Genomic DNA, 12,875 nt, shown 5'->3' on the forward strand with positions numbered 1-12,875 from the left:
AATGCACAAGCCCCTAATGAAGCCCAGGGAAAGGGGAATCTCTGGGCATCGCAGCGTGTCCTGGAGCGAGCCGTGGCAGAAGAAAATGAAACCCCAGGCAAAGGCGAGGAGAGAGGCCCGGCCTCACGGCGCTGGAGAAACATCTTCTCTTGTCACATGGTCCCACGGAGGCACATCCAGCCAGGAGCAATCTCACCCTGCCCCCCACCACTCTGCCCGGCCCCACTAGGATCCACATGGGCAGAGGAGCCGGCTGGCTGTGGCGTTGCCGAGCTGCTGGCGATGGGCCCCGGTGCCTGCCTGCCTACCTGGGACGGGACTGAGCTGCTCTGCACAAGCCCACATGTGCCTGGCGGCTGCGGAATCTCACCTCGGTGCAGAAAGTCAGGGCGATATTTCTCTGGGGCTGCTCCTCCTGACTCTGCATGAGGGCGATGGCCTCTCTGAGCACCGCAGGGAGCTGTGGGGTCTGGTGCTCCACCATGGCCCTGGAACAGGACAGAGAAAATGCCCGGAGTTACCAAGGGGAGAGAGCGTCGCTCTCCCATGGCGGGGCTGAGAGGGCCGGCGGGGGCAGAGGAGGGTCTCCTACTGAGCTCCCATTGCCCAGACTCTACCTTGCGATCAAGCCCACCCCTTGGGAGAAGCGCTGGCGGGAGGCCATCATGTCCCAGCCCTGCTGCAACTGGATACTGGCAAATTCCTTCCAGTATCTGGGCATGGAGAAAAGGGTCTTCACGGCCTCCAGGGAGGTGCTAGAGGCAATAAAAAGTCCGGGTGTCAGAACTCGACCCCAGCCCCACGCAGCGCAAACCACACACGGCCTGGGACACCCGGCGTGGTCAGCAGCAGCCGGCCTCCCCCGAGATGGACCCAGCACCGTGTGAGGGCACGGCCCTGCCCAACGGGCCCTGGCCATGCCACAGACTCATCGAGTTTCTAGCCAGGTGGTTCCCTGGTTGTCCCCGTGGAATCAGCGTCACGGGCCCCTCCTCGTCCTGCCTGCCTGTGACACGGCCCCCCCGCCGGTCTTGTGCACTCTGTGTGTGCTCTGGCCACGCTGTCCTGGGGTGGGGTCTTGTGGGACAGAGGCCCAGCGGGCTCAACAGGCACGGAGAAAAGCCCTGACCCCTCGGCCGGGAGCACATGGGGACGTGCCGACGTGGCCCCTGGCCTGTGGTCGGAGTCAGAGGAGCAAGTGTGGCTCACACGCACACGGGCGCCCAGCACCGCTCCCTCCACACAGACCTGCCCAGAACTGCCCCTGGGCTGTAGGGACACGCACAGCAGAGGGCCAGGCACGTCCCACAGGGGCTGAGCAGAACAAATCTGTTCTTCCCCTTCCTTTCCGCCGTTACCTCAAGGGGCTGAGGCGGCTGGATCCCTCCGCGCTGGATGTCTTCTGGCCCCTCCAAGTCCCTGGCAGGCACAGGTCCAGCACGTACTGCACCTGCCTGACGCAGACGAGGAGGAGCTGGGGAAACATTTCCAGGATGGCTTCTCGGTATCCCCAGAGGAAAAGGATCTCGTACAGCGTGTCCATTGCCTGGAGACAGGACACAGAAATGTCACTGAGCTGTCCCCACCTGCCCATCCGCTCCCATGGCTTTGGCTGTCATCCTGCTTCCATTTTCCATTTCCTTGCAGCTTATGAGGAAGGAGGGTGAGATCCTCTGGGGGGAAGGGAGATGTGATGGCCCCTGAAGCGTCTCCTGTTCCTAGAATGGACGCAGATGGGAACCTCCTGGAAAGGGCGGAAGAGTCCGGGTGACGTTATTTCCCGTTCTCTGTCTTCATGGCCTAGCCCCGCCCGTCAGCTTGCCAGACGTGACCGGGGGGGCATCACTGCCCCTCTGCCGCCTGAGTAACTCCAGCGCCACAAGCAGCAGGGAGCCGGGGCGATGCCGGGAGGTCGAAGCGGTGTCGGTGCAGACCTCACGTTGCTCCCGGCGACTGGCTTTCCATCACATCCCGGGTTTCAGGTCCTCGTTTTCGCTCCCCCGTCGTACTGGGCTGCTTGTGCGCTCTGGGCTAATGCTCATGAGGAAGGTCCTTGCTGATCTGAAACCGGGATCCCTGGGTCCGTCTCTGGGGTTGACCATCTGTCTGGCTCGTGCCTGTCACTTGCTCCCAGGCCTTCCGAAGGTTGGATCGCTCCTTTGCTCTTCCACGAAATCCCCCCAAGATCCCAAACTACTTGACCTGGGTCAATGGGAACTTCTGTCAGGTCAGTTCCGATCCTCGTGACCCAGTTGTAGGGACCCAGGCCGTGCTGCTTGTGTCACTCTCACGGATGCTCCGGCTTCGGGTCTGGCTTCCCTGGCTCCTCTGCCACCATGTAGTCCTCAGTTAGGGAGACAGTTTGGCTACGTCTAGACTACATCCCTTTTTCGTAAAAGGGATGTAAATTAGACGTATCGCAATTGCTAATGAAGTGGGGATTTAACTCTCCCCCGTTTCATTAGCATAAAAATGGCTGCCGCTTTTTTTCGGCACGGAGCTTTTTCGGAAAAAAGCGCCAGTCTAGACGCTGATCTTGTGGAAAATAAAGCCTTTTCCGAAAGATCCCTTATCCCTCTATGACAGAGGACTCCTTGGGGTGCTTCCCAGAGTGCTGGCAAAGCCACTGACACTTTCCTCTTGGCTCTATGGGGTTTCTCACCACCCCGTCCTCTGGACCAGATCTCCTGGTCTCGCCCAGCCAGGGCACAGGAGCCCTCCCTCCCATCCACCCAAGAGCAATACAGACACTGAATCCCTGCGGGTCTGAGGAGAGTGCAGTTTCAGGCACAGCTTCTGGGAACCCAACCCCCAAATAAATTGTTCCCGTGAGCCCCCTTTAACAGTGAAAGGAGGATGGACACACTAAGAGGGGTTGAAGCCCCCTTCCCCCCCACAGATGCAGCATCCTCCCTGTAGTGGTGAGTTCCCTACGGGACAGCTCCAGTGTCACTTACAGCCAGAGACACGCTGCGGCTCCTCTCCTCCCGGTGGCTCTTCCGGAGCGCGTCCAGCAGCTGCTGCAGCACCTGCCGGGGGAGCTGTGGTTCTTCCCCCACGGCCTTCCACAGCTCCCTGGCACCTCTGCAAGGTCAGAAACCAAAATCAGAGCCTCCCTGCTTGGCCCCCTCCTACCTCCCCAGGGAGAGGCTGGGAAGGGGGCGGGAAAGGGGCTCTCAAAAGAGACCCTGGGGGGCAGGGAAGCTGAGGCAGGAGAGTTCCTTCCACAAGCTCTGCATTTATTCCCTTCCCTTAGCAGCCGTCCCCTCAGGAGCTGGGCCTGGGCATCTTCTCTTAGGAGGCCGGGGCAGCCCTGTGCCCAGCAGGGAGCTGGATCCATCCCTGTCTCCGGCCAGGCCCTTCCTGTGCTCTGCCCTGGCAGGAGTGGGGAAGGGAAATCAGGGACTGAGGTGGTAACAGCCTCTCCCTACCTGTCCCATGGCAGCGCGTGGGCCACACAGGCGGGAACCACGTCCCGGGGGTGGGCGCGAGCCAGCAGGGCGATGGTCCCCAGCGCGGCTCCTCTGGCTCTGGGATCCCCGACGTCGCGCAGCCAGCTGAAAATCTTTCCCACGACGTATCCAATCTGTAGGGAGCCACACAGCTGAGGGGGGATTGATCGAGAGCGGCCTCCTGCCAGGCCGCCCCCCCGGCAGACGGCGCTGGGGGAAGGGCGGGAGCGTCACCGGCGTGGGGCCAAGGGAGAAAAGGCCCCGTTGAGAGGCCTGTCGGGAACGTGACCCCTGAGTCTTTTCCCCAAGAGACCTGCCTGGCGAAGGGCCCAGGGCTCTGCCTGGCTGAGAATTCCCAGCAGAGCCAACTGCAGCAACGCGGCCGCACGCCCCACGAGGCAGGTTGGTTCTAGGGGCCCTGGACAAGGCCTTCTCCTGGGGTCATTTGCTGACCCTGCCGCTGCCCCCAGCGCAGCCTTGGGAAGTCAACAAGCCGCTCTGGGCTCCAGTTCCCGGGTGTCTCGCGGGTCGAATTCCTGCCTCCCCGGCGGGCGATGGGGCTTAATTGAGCAGGGGAGCGACTGATGCTCAGAGCCTCCTAGAAAGGGGCTGAGCCGACCTGCCCCTCACCCTGACCCTGTGCCCCAGGGCCGGTTTCCTCAGACCCAGTTCTCCCAGCCCCTGTCTCCACACGGCCTGCCCCTCGCCGGGCGTCTCTTACTCGCTCCATGCGGGCGCCGTGCTGGGACACGGTGGCTCTCGGCGCCTCCTCTGCCGCCTGAAAGCTCTCCAGGGCGGGGGCCGTCAGAGCCTTCAAGGCTTCCAGCAGCAGGGCTGTGGGCTGGGCTGAGGCAGGCGGCTCCCCGAGTGTCTGCAATGAACAGGGACAGAGCCTGTTGGGACTGAGCATTTCCACTGGGCAGCTGCCCTGGGACACACGCTCCCTGGGGGCTGGCAGGGCCTAGTGAGCACAGAGGAGCCACCTGAGACCTTTTGTGGAGCAGCCTCACCCGGTGCCGAGGCTTCTCCCATCTCTCAGCCCTTCCCTGGTCCCCTCTGCCTGAGGAGAGATGGGAGCCTCTCAGCCGGGGCAGGGACCCCAAAGGCCACCCCACTTCCTCCATTCCCTGCATCCCCCTCCATAGAGCCCCTTGTCCTAGGCAGGTTTCTGCCCTAAGTGACCGGGGATTTGTGGCTGGTTCTTTGGGACCGGAAAGACCCATTCGGGGTAGGTGGGATTGGGTTCTAGATCCCCTCACCTGTGTGTTAGGCCCAGGGCTGATTGGGGCACAGAGGGAACTGTGGTGTCTGAGGGGTTTTGCGCGGTCTGACTGGTTTGTGACCTGTTTGGGAAGGTCTCTGGTCTGGGGCTGTAAAGTGTCCTTGTGTTGAGCAATTCACCCTGAGCCAACACCCTTAGCAGTGCACAGACCTGGCCTGGTCCGTCACAGTGGTATAGTCGGCAGGATCCTCAGATCTTGGTCAATTAAGCTTTGGATCAGACCCTCAAGCGGTTCTAAATTTTTATTTATTTTTATTTTTGGGTGTAGAGAGTTTGATTGGTTAAAGAGCAGCTGCAATGAGTCAGCAACTACATGAGAGTCTTGACCGAGAGGCTCTAGAAGATTTGTGATTGGAGACAATCACTGAATTCAGAGAGAAAGCTTTTAAGCCGGAACTGAGGTCTTTGCTAATACGAAATGACCAGCAGGGAAGGGAGCAGTGCCCACCCGGTGCCAGGGATGCTGTTGCAGATGAAATTAGAAAGCAGCAGGCACTGAAGGAATCGAGCTGGAACATGGGAAGGCCCTTGCCGACGTGCGTCGAAAGGCGAGGGAGGCGGATGCTGTGCCCAGACACGGCCCGGTCCATCACAGGCCGTACTGGGTCAGACCAAAGGTCCATCTAGCCCAGTGTCCTGTCTGCCAACAGTGGCCAGCACCAGGTGCCCCAGAGAGGGTGGACCAAAGATAATGATCAAGCGATTTGTCTCCTGCCATCCCTCTCCAGCCTCTGACAAATAGAGGCCAGGGACACCAATTCTATCCCCTGGCTAATAGCCTTTTATGGACCTAACCTCCATGAAATTATCTAGCTTCTCTTTAAACTCTGTTATAGTCCTAGCCTTCACAGCCTCCTCTGGCAAGGAGTTCCACAGGTTGACTTCGTGCTGTGTGAAGAACTTTCTTTTATTAGTTTTAAACCTGCTACCCATTAATTTCATTTGGTGTCCTCTAGTTCTTCTATTATGGGAACTAATTTGCTCTTGTTCTGAGAAGTTCGCCCTCAGCCAACGCTCTCAGTGGTGACCAGACCCGGCCCGGTCCTCCATTTTTGTCTTCATTCCTGTCTTCACTCTGGCAAATCCACGATGAAGGATCTCGGCCACAAACTGAAGCCTGAAGTGGCCCCAGAGTCGTCGGCAGGGAGACTCGCTCCTTCAGTCTCAACTACTTCCTGTCCTGCCCGTGATTCCTGCCAGTTCGGTGGTAGCGCCACACGCTGCCGGGTGGGGAAGGCAGAGGGCGCTTCAGAAATACATCCAGCCTAGGAGAGGACGTATTCCTGAAACTTGCCCTAAGACAGCCGTTCATTTCATCTCCTACACGCCAGCACAAAGAGCTTTGCAGTCGGTGAATATAATTTGAGTCCTTTAACAATATTAGGCTCAACCTTTTTTTATTTCTTTTATTAATAAACCTTCATATTTTCAATTCTATGGGATGGGCACTGCAAGCTCTTTTCGGTAAGCTCTGAGGTTTCAATTGACCTGGGCGGGTGAAAGGCTCTTAAGGATCAGAGGAACCTGATGGGATTTGTTTTCATAACCTCTCACCTGTATGTAGTAACAAAAGGGCCTGACCGTGGAGGCCTAGTGTGAGGCCTAAGGCCTGAGCAACCGTCAATGCTTTGCTAACATAAAGCAAAGCTAAGCAGTGAGCAAAAGGCAGGTCCTGCAGACAGAAGCTTGGGAAGGACAGGGCTGCCGATATTGCAGAGGTCCGAGGCACAGGCCATGCACGCAAACATTCCGGGAGGATGGTAACAGAACATTTCCCTGCAGAAACAGCTCGGTCCCAGCACACTCCCCGTAGACAAGGGACTTACCGACCCAGGTTCAGCTCAGTGTCGGGATGACAGCACTATGGATAGGGATGTTTGGATCAAACCACCAGGTACAAGGTAATTGGTTGTGTCTAGTAGGTTCGTCTGGAGGTGTCAACCTAATACCTTTAAGGGTGGCAGCCTGGTACATAAAGAAGTGACGTGAGGGCTACTAACTGTGAGGGCGTCGCATTTGACAATAAACCTGCTGGTCTGATTGCAAACCTTGCCTGCATCTGTCGTTTCTGGGGGCTCGTGGAGATCTTCTGTGTTGACCCAAGTGACGGGGTCTACCGCTCTAGATTAGTGGTTCCCAAACTTTTCAGCATCACGCCCTCTTTTTGATGTTTGAGAAACCCTCATGCGTCCCCCCAATAGCAGAAAAACTTATGGGGGCAGAGGTTGATGGGGGGCTGGGTCACCTCGTGCCCCCCCTGGAATATCTTCACCCCCCCTAGGAGGGCATGCCCCCGCAGTTTGGGAACTCACGTCTAGATGACGGGAGCAGAGGCACCCACACACGCAGCCAAAAGTTTGTCATCACCGATGGAGAAGGGGACCTGTCAGGAGCGCCCCGGGACAACCCTGACCAGACGACACTGAATGCTGGCAGTACGAGCCCTGGCAGATACGACGCTGCAGAAGGGGCGGTGCGGCTGCTGGCCCAGAGGGCAGGAGTGTCTAAGGGGGTTGCTTGCAGGGCTTCTTGCTAGCCAGGGTGGGGAACAGAAGTGCCGTTTGGGGCTGGTTTGGATCCTTGCAGTGGAGAACCCCCCGTTCTGGGCTCTCAGTAGCCCTGTCTCTGAGCAAAGTGCCCTGACTGGCCCCTCGGTGCGGTGCCCCCAGAAATCCCCCGTGTTACAAGGCTTTATTCAGGGGAGCTGGTCACAAGGGTGAGTGTTTCCTTTCGGTCCCTGGGCCGGAGGGGGGCAGGTCATTCTCCTCTGAAAGACACCGGCTCCGGGAGATAGTCACACGCCCCGCAGGGGACGCTTTCCACTGGCTCAGCCACAAGCCTCATTTGTAAGTGTTTCCTGTTACAGACTGGCTCGGCTATCCCTTTGAGACTTATCTACCCAGTGTCCTCTTCCCCCCTACCCCTCAATTTTTTTCCTCCGCTCCGTCCCTTATTTGTTCTTGGCTCTGGACTTCCCACAGGCTGGTCATCTGAACAAGTGGGCTGTGCCCCGAAAGCCCATGATCCCATCTACGTGGTTTGTGAGTCTATAACGTGCTACCGGACTCTGTTGTTTTTTAAGTTTTTACCATAGTCGTGTGGGAGCTGCTCCTTTCTAATGGGATGGGCTGGGGGGCTGGTTCCTCCTCTTCGCTCTGGTCTGCCTGGCTCCTCGTCGTCTCGGAGAGCTCCGTCTGCATCCCTGGAGCAGAAGGCAACACTGGTTTGAATGTGGTACCCCTGGGCGACAGGGAAGGGAACTGGGCCCAGAGCCCTGACGTGACTTGCCCAGGGTCACACACAAGGTGCTTGCAGGGCTGAGCAGAGAGCGCCGCTCTCATGACTCTGAGCTGGGTGCTCTCCCCACTGGGCTTCCTCTAACCTAGGGGCAGCGTCTCTCCCATGGCGTGTTCTGCTCTCCCCGGTCTCGCCCCCTTCCTGGCAGTGATGGGAACAGGCCTCATTTCGCCTGAGAGCCCCAGGAAGTGATGGCCCAGCCCAGCCCAGTTCCCAGCTGTGAGCTGCTGAGACTGTGGGATGGGGTGACCCTCTGGCTCCTTTGTAATGGTTTTGTTCATTATCTAAGCTCAGTTGCTGGTGTCCACACTCAATACCCAGCACCCCCAGGCTGAAGCCTCGATCCCCAGCACGGGCTGAAGTCCCAAGGCCTGGGAACCCCTCGGGGCTCAAAGCAGAGGTTGAGGGGCTGAAGCCAAACGGGAGCTGGGATTGGCAGGGCTGGATCCCGAATCCCCAGTGCTCACCGTGCAGCAGAAGCCGCCTGAGCCCCTGGGCAGACCTGGGGATGGTGCCCCCGAACGTCAGTGGAAGTGCAGGGCAGTCGTAGGGACAGACCCACCCTCCTCTCTCCCTGCCCCTGGCAGTTTGGAGCCGGGAAGCCAGAGCCGGGCAGGGCAGGGCGGCTTCTCCTCTGTCTGGTGCCATGGTGCAGGCAGCCTGGCTGTTCCCTCCTCTCCAGCAGCTGCTGCTGGTGCAGGGGTTGGAGCTGCCCCTCAGCTCCCATGCAAGGTTCCCTGGAAGTCGCGTCCCTGCGCGGGCGCGAATCCCTTTTCTGCTCTCTGAGCCCCTCACGATCCAACCTGCAGCCCCTGACAAGTGCCGCATGGGGTGGCAAGAGAAGCACATGTCCCCCAAGCACCCTGGGCAGGGAGGCCAAGGGCCCGAGCTGGGGATGCCGCTGCCAGTGAGTGTGGGGGGCCATGGCCCTGCTGCCAGCCCCGGACCCTGCCCCACTAGTTCCCCAGGCCCCATCGGATGGAGAAAGCGGTGGGGCAAGGGCAGGGCAAGGTCAAGGAGGAGGTGGGGTCTGGGGCAGAGGGCGGTTCTGTCCCTTTTACAGGCTGGGGGAAAGGTCACGTGGCTGGTGGCCCCCATGTCACCCTCACTGGTCAACCCTGATTACGCCTGTACCTGAGGGGACCCCCTTAGCCAGGCCCCCATGACCCCCTTTCTCCCGCTGGGCCTGGCAGTTTTTACAGCACACGGGGTGGGGGGAGGGGGAAGAACCCGCATCATTTTTATTAATTTCCTTCAACTTGCTTGAATTTGAGCGATTTTACCAGGTGTCCCGCACTCCCCACAGGGCAATTGGTTCTCAAAGGTTTTGACCCTGGACCCATCCCCCTCAACGCACAACTTTCCCTGGATCACCAGCCACCCCCCAGGGGAACAAAATGCCTTCGCTTCGCTCTAAAAACCTTAAATACTCAATTATTCATATTAAACGACTGGAGCTATAATATGGGGGGGAGGGGTGGGGGGAGTATAACCGGTAAGAAAGGAGACTTTATTAATGAAAATCAAAATAATTAACCAAATCAGGAGCTTTAACTTTATCATGTTAGTTCACCAAACATCAATTTATATAACTAAAATATTAATTTATGTCCAAAACAAGTGGCTTCAATATTCTCTTTATTTATGGCAGGGGTGGGGAAACTTCTCTGGATTGGGGGCCATTGATCCCCAGAAAAATCAGTCGGGGACCAGAAAAAAGTGAGAGGGAAAAAACCTCCAAACAACAAAAGCAATAAAACATCCCCCACTGCTGTGGCCACCACTGCAACACTTCACTGCTCTGCCGCTCCAGCCCCAAGGGGAGCAGGGGAGAGAAGAGAGGAGCAAGAGTCAAGGCTTCCCATGGGGCAGATTAACTCTTTTGACCGGGGATAGTAGATTTTGTGCTCCCTAGGCTTTGGGTGAGGCCAAAATGAGGGGTTCAGTGAGTGGGAGGTGGCTGCCAGGGCATGGGATGAGGACAGTGGTGCAGGCGGGCGTGCGTGGGAGGTAGAGTGCTGGAGCGGGCTGGGAGTTTGGGTGAGGTCTGACCAGGCGAGAGGGTGCAGGAGACAGCTGGGAGGGAGGGTGTGCAAGGGGGCCAGCCCCTCTCTGCCAGAGCATCAGGCACTCGCTGGATTCCAGCGTCTGAGGAGCCCATGGCTGCCCCATGAGAAGCCCTAACGCTCCAGGCTTGTAGAGTGACTGGTGGGAGTGTCCCTCACATGCTCCCCAGTCACCGGGCGGGTTGTAGACTCACCTGTGAGATCTTCCTGGCTGTTGTCTGGGCTCTCCTGCAGCTTCTCCTCCTCTCGCTCTTCCTGGTCCTCCACTGAGTTCTTCGTCTTCCTGGTCTTCTTCAGGGAGAAGTGTGTCCATCTTGTGGGCGAGGAAGCTGTCGTCTCCTCCTCAGCCTCTGCCAGGGAGCTGCCACACTGGCCACAGACACAGAGTTTTTTCAGGCCAGATAGGAGCTTCCAGGAGTCTCTGGTTTTCTTGGGCTCCTCTGGCAAGGCCTGCTCCTCCTGGCTGAGGCCGGAGCATGCCTCGGCTGCTGCAGGTTGGACCACCACCCTGAGCACCTGGCTGTGTCTGTGCTCCCTTGAGGTGAGTCTTCGCAAGAGGCAACGCAGCCTGGAAGAAAAAGAAGGAGCCAGTGGGGTTTTTTTGTCCTTCCGGAAAGGCAGGGAAATATTCTGCCCAGGAGTCACACATAAGAGCGGTCTCCTGAACCCATCCACTCCTGTAAGAGCCACAACTCGTCCATAGAACCCAGCCAAAGGTGAAGACACATGGGGCCGGCAGTGACACAGGGATTCTTGTGGGGAATTTCTAGGGCCTGTGTTGTGCAGGAGGTGAAACTCGGGGAGCAGGGCTGTGCCTTCCGGCCTTACAGCCTGGGACTCTAGGAGCTGATGACCCTAAAGTTGTCTTGAAGTGCTGGTGAGAAGGTTGCTGTTCATACGATAGGAGGGGCTTTGAGGCCTAGAGACACAGAAGCTGCATGTGGCTGATCCTAAAAGGAGAGAGGGACAGACACACAGTGGGTTGACCACCAAGCGGAGCCTCCCAGAACGCCCTGCGCTCGGATCGCCTGGCCAGTGGACCTGCTTGGGAGCCAACTTGGGAAGATCAAACAACATGAACTGCCTTCTGCTCTCCTTATCATCCTGCCGGGGACTGCCAGTGTGGTTGAGTGTGTGAGTGAGATTCCCCTCCCGCCCCAGTTTTAACTGAATAAACAAACCCTTTACACTGCTGTGTGGTGATCCCCTCTCCTTAGTGTTTCAAGCAGTTGCAATCCACAACCTCTTGCAACACTACCCCATGCTACTCCTCCATGTGGGCACTAATGATCCTGCAAGGTGTGACCCTGAGTGGACCAAGAGTGACTACAGGGCTCTGGGAGCCCGGGTGGAGAAGTTTGGAGAGCCGGTGGTGTTCTCTTCATTCCTTCCTGTCAAAGGTCTGGGCCCAGGCAGAGGCAGGTGCATCTGGAGGGGTGAAGATGGTGTTGCCAGGAGGACTTTGGCTTCCTTGACCACAGGATGCTGTTCCAAGAAGAAGGACTGCTAAGCAGGTGCATGTAGTTACAATACCAGATGTTACTGTGCTGAGTGTGGACAAAGTCACTATTGCACATATTCCAGAACAGATAAGGTGCACTGTAAATGTTTCTGTCGCACCTTCAGGCAAATCACATCCTATTCAGCTATGTTGGACACTGGTTCAGCAGTATTTATGCTACCTGATTCCATCTATTTGCATTACTTTAAAGATGTGCCTCTTACTGAACCCAAACTTCACTTGGTGTGCTATTTGAAAAATCAAATTCCAGTGCATGGCTGCCCGTCACAACCGTGACTTTTGGTGATTGCTGTGGAAATGCAGAGCTCTACATTGTCCACAAAGGCATTCCTATCCTTGGCAGAGATTTATTGGCTGCTTTAAACCTCAGGGTAGTTAATGGATCTTTCTCAGCAAAGCACTCTTGCAGTACACACACCAGTTTCAGCTGGGCCCCAAGACCAGGTTGGGGAGAAACTTGGCTGTGCTTATGGGTTTGTGCATAAAGTTAAAATGCGACAGAGTATGATGCCTGTACGACAGAAGGTACGGTGCTTACCATTTTCAGTCAGGGAAGCCGTTTCAGAGGAACTTAAAAAGCTTGTTCAAAAAGACATTATTGAAGAGATTGACTCCTCGGAATGGATTTCACCGATAGTAGTGACACAGAAGAAGGATGGAGGCATTCGCCTTTGTGTGGACTTCAGGGAGCCAAATAAAGCTATTGTGATTGACATTGAATACCTCACCTTGAAGAAGTATTTGCAGAACTCCATGGAGAATTGCAGAACTCCAAAAGATATTTTCTACTTTTGATTTGCAGAGCGCGTACCACCAGGTTATGTTGCATGAAGATAGCAGAGACCTCACAGCATTTATTAAACATGAGGGACTATTTCGTTTTAAACAGGTTCCATACGGTCTTGCATCTGCCCCAAGGGCCTTCCAAAAATGATGTAATTGATTCTGAAGAATCAACATGGAGTTCAGTGCTATGTGGATGATATTATCGTGTTTGGCAATACTTCTGAGGATCATGACAATAATCTGCAATCTGTACTAAACTGCATCAGCACAGCAGGCCTCAAGCTCAATATGTCTAAATGCAAATTTAGACAAACAGAACTCTCCTTTCTGGGGCATACAATTTCACCGGCTGGACTAAAACCTGATCCAGATCACATCCTAGCAATTTCAAATGCTCCTCCTCCAACTGATTTGCAAACCTTACGTTCCTTCTTGGGTGCAACCTCCTGGTATGCAAAATTCATTCCCAA

This window comes from Pelodiscus sinensis, chromosome 12, assembly GCF_049634645.1.
Source record: "Pelodiscus sinensis isolate JC-2024 chromosome 12, ASM4963464v1, whole genome shotgun sequence".
Classification (NCBI taxonomy): Eukaryota; Metazoa; Chordata; order Testudines; family Trionychidae; genus Pelodiscus; species Pelodiscus sinensis.